Source organism: Tupaia chinensis, unplaced genomic scaffold (assembly GCF_000334495.1).
Source record: "Tupaia chinensis unplaced genomic scaffold, TupChi_1.0 Scaffold143064_1, whole genome shotgun sequence".
Lineage (NCBI taxonomy): Eukaryota > Metazoa > Chordata > Mammalia > Scandentia > Tupaiidae > Tupaia > Tupaia belangeri.
In genome coordinates, this window is record NW_006202908.1 from 793,905 (window position 1) to 798,198 (window position 4,294).

Sequence of the window (4,294 nt, forward strand, 5' to 3'; positions counted from 1 at the left end):
ATAAATAATTAATAAATTTAATAATTTTTTCTCAGGATTATTTTGGCTATTTTGAGTCCTTTGAAAGCTATATAAATTTCTGAAGTATTCTTTCTATTTTTGTAAAAAGTGCCATTGACATTTAGATATGGATTTTCTCTAGTGCTTAGGTTGTTTTGGGTAATATAAATATTTTAACTATATTAATTCTTTCAATCCATGAACATGGGCTGTCTTTCCATTTATTTGTGTCTTCTTTAGTTTTTATTATCAATGTTTTGTCATTTTTTTTGTGAGCCAATTTTTATGATCTTTTCATTTCTTGCATTTGAAGTACTCTTCAATGACATCCTTGACCTGAGATTCCTTGCCCAAGTCCTTAACTACTACACAGCTGCAACCAACCACTTTATGGGGTTTTCCCTCTTTGTCAATTTTACGGAGGCCTACCCATTCTCCTAGTTTTTTTGTTGTCATCAACCTTACTCAGGTTGATTTGGTGTTTGGCACAAAGGGCCTCCACCAAGTTGACACACATAGATTCATCACAGTTGGATGCAAGCACACACAGATGGACTTGGCGCTTTGTCTAAGGCTTTGGCAGCTTCGTGAATTCCACATGCTAGGCCATTGTGGATGAGGGAGGTTTTCAGCACCTCTTGTAAAGCAGTATTAACGTCCATTACACTTTCAGCAGCAATGCCTTCCTTGGCCATGGTGGTGGATTACAGGTGGAACCGAATCTTGAACACACAGGAGCCTCTGCCTCTGCATGACTCGGCAATGGCGGGGAAAGATCAATGTTTTGTCATTTTTAAGTGACAAATCTTTTACATCCTTGGATTAGGTTTATTCCTAAGTGTTTTACTATTTTTGATGATATTGTAAATAGAATTGTTTTCTTAATTTCTTGTAGTGTATAGAAATGCAGCTAATTTTTCTGTGTTGATTTGTATCCTGCAACTTTCCTGAATTTGTTTATACATTCCAACAGGTTTTAATTTTTTTCCCATATTTATCATCCTATCACCTGGGAACAGAAATCATTTTACTTCTCTCTTTCCAATTTGGATGCCTTTTCTTTTTCTTCCCTAATTGCTCTACCTAAGACTTCCAGTACTATGTTGAATAGAAGTAGGTATCTTTATCTTGTTCTTAATCTTAAAGTATTCGTTGTTTCACTATTGAGTATGATGTTAAATGTGGTATTTGTAATTTTATTATGTTGGTATAATTTCCTTCTAATCTTAAATGAGGATTTTTATTATGAAATGGTGTGGAATTTTGCCAAATGCATTTTCTGCATTAATTGAGATGATCATGTGATTTCTATCCTTTGTTCTGTTAATGTGGTGTATTACATTAATTGATTTCTGTATGTTTAAACATCCTTGCAACCAAGGATGTATCCCACTCAATTATGGTATATAATCCTTTTAATGTGCTGTTCAATTTGGTTTGTAACTATTTTGTTGAGGATTTTTGCATCAATATTCATAAAAAAAATTGGCCTGTAGTTTTCTTTGAAATGTGTTGTTTTTTGAAGTATTTCCCCCTCTTCAATTTTTTTGAAAATTTTCGAGAAGGATAGGATTGGTATTAATTCTTATTTAAACATTTGTAAGATTCTTAGTGAATCCATCTGGATCTGAGCTTTACTTTGTTGAGAGATTTTTGATCACTGAATCAATTCCCTGGTTATAGGTCTGTTAAAGTTTTATATTTTGTTACAGTGCAGTCTTGGCAGGTCTCATGTTCTTAGGAATTTATTCTTTTCTTCTAGCTTAGCCAATTTGTTGCTGTAGAATTGTTGGTAGTAGTCTCTTATAGTCATTTTTATTTTTATAACATCAGTTGTCTCCTCTTTCATTTCTGATCTTAGTTGTCAGAGGTAACTCCTTTTTTTCTTTTTCTTAGTCTAGCTAATTTTTGTCAGAGGTCTCTCCTTTTTTTCTTTTTCTTAGTCTAGCTAAGGGTTTGTCAATTTTGTTGATTTTTTTAAAAAGAATTACTTATTGAACTTTTTTATTTATTTAAATTTGACCAGAGAGGGACTCAGTAAGAGAGAGAGAGAGATAGGGAAAGTGAGAAAGCAAGCCTCCAGGTCTGGGACTCGAACTGTGGTAGGTCATGTGGGAGTCCAGTGCCCTTAACCACCACTCCAGTTACCGGCCCCTTTTGTTGGTCTTCTAAAGAAAAAAAAATCCAATTCTTAGTTTTGTTTGTTGTTTCTTTGTTTTATTCTTGATTTCTTTCTCTCTCTCTCTCTCTCTCTCTCTCTCTCTCTTTTTTTTTCCCTGCTCTAATCTTTATAATTTCCTTCCTTCTGTTACTTTTAGGTTTAGTTTTTCCTTCACTTCCTAGTTCCCTGTGGTGTAAGTTAGGTTGTTGGTTTGAAATATTTTTTCTTTTTACCGTAGACATTCACTAATATAAACTTTTCTGTTAGTACTGTTTTCGCTGCATCTCATAAGTTTTGGTATGCTGTGCTTTTCTTCCCTTCTTCTTCTCTTTTCTCTTTTCTCTTTTCTTTTCTTTTCTTCTTTTCTTTTTTTCTTTCCTTTCCTTACCTTTTCCTCCTCCTGTATGCTGTACTTTTCTCTTCTTCCCTTCTTCTTCTCTTTTCTCTTTTCTCTTTTCTTTTCTTCTTTTCTTTTTTTCTTTCCTTTCCTTACCTTTTCCTCCTCCTCCTTTTTCTTCTTCCTCCTCCTCTTCCTCCTCCTCCTTGTCTTCCTGTTCCTCTTCTTCTTCTGCCATAGGGTGCATGTACTCAGTACAGAAAGAGAGAAAGCATCCTTCAGTTGGATCTAATCAAGCTGCAAACCTTTCTTCTCCATCTCTCCATTCTGTTGGGATATTGGACAGGCATATGCATACAACCAGTGTGTTTTTCAAGTCACTAGGGCTGGGATTTGAACTGTAGTTCACTGTGTGAGATTCAGCTCCCTTAACCATTGTGCTATGTTAGTATACTAACTCAGCCTAGTATACTGTGTTTTCATTTTCAGTATCTCAAGATATTTTCTAATTTTCCTTTTGGTTTCTACTTTTAGTCATTGGTCATTAAAGAGTGTGCTATTTAATTTTTGCGTATTTGAAAATTTTCCAGTTTTCCTTCTTCTGTTTATTTCTAGTTTCATTCCATTGTGGTTTCAAAATACACTTGGTATGATTTCTTTCTTTCTTTCTTTCTTTCTTTTAAGAGGTTTTTGCTATAGGGCATGTGCACTCACCAAAGAGACAGAGAGACAAAAAGTAAGAAATCATCCCCCAGAGGGGATGGTCATGCCACAATCCCTTCTCCTCCATTCTCCTCTTGGGATCTTGGGCACACACGCACACAAACCTGGTGTGAGTTTAAGCTTCCAGGCCTCGGGCTAGAAACATGGTCGACTACATAGGAGTCCAGCGACATGGCCATTATACCAACTGCTGGTCCCGGTATGATTTCAGTCTTTTAAAATATCTTCGGTTCTTGTTTTGTGGCCTAACATGTAATCCACCTGTCCTAGAGAATGTTCTATGTGCACTTGAGAAGAATGCATTCTGCTGCCATTGGGTGGAGTCTCTATGTTAGGCCCAATTGGTCTAGTTAATTTTCTTACTGATTTTCTGTGTGGTTGTTGTACTTTTTCCATTATTAAAAGTAGTGTACTGAAATGTCCTATAATTGCTGTGTTACCATTCATTTTTCCCTTCAATGTTTGCTTTATTTATTTGGATACTCATGTTAGGTACATACATATTATACCTGTTTTATCTTCCTGGATAATTCAAACCTTTTCATTATATAATGTCCTTCTTTCCTTCTTGTGGTGTTTTTTGATATTCAGTCTCTTTTTTCTGGTATAGGCTGACCACACCTTGCTCTTTTTTGGTTACAATAGTAGTTCCTTCGTGTCTGTGGGGAACTGGTTCCAGAGCCCCAGGGAATACTAAAATCAATAGATGCTCAGTTCCCTTATATAAAATGGCATAGTATTTGCATATAATCTGCACACGTCTTCTTCCAAATCATCTCTAGATTACTCATAATACCTGATAGAATGTAAATGCTACATAAATAGTTGTTATACTGGAGGAGTCTGACCCGGCGAGGCCCCAGGATCTGTCTGAGCCCCCCAACCTTTGAGCTCCGCTTTCGGTCGGATCAACATGTTGGCAAGACCACTGTTGTGCCGTCCCCCCCCATCTCGGAACAAAGCTTGGGTCAATTAGCATGTCAGCAAGGCCGTTTGCTATTTGCTCTAGAAACTGTGGCAGCCTTTCTGGGAAGCGACCCTCCTCCGGCTCCCCAATATACTACTATAAAAGA

At 36.4% G+C, this 4,294-nt stretch overlaps 1 pseudogene; it reads right to left on the reverse strand.

Moving 5' to 3' along the window:
- Window positions 1-294: 294 nt before the first annotated feature.
- On the reverse strand, window positions 295-695 carry LOC106733303 (40S ribosomal protein S12 pseudogene; annotated as a pseudogene).
- Between the last annotated feature and the right edge of the window lie 3,599 nt (window positions 696-4,294).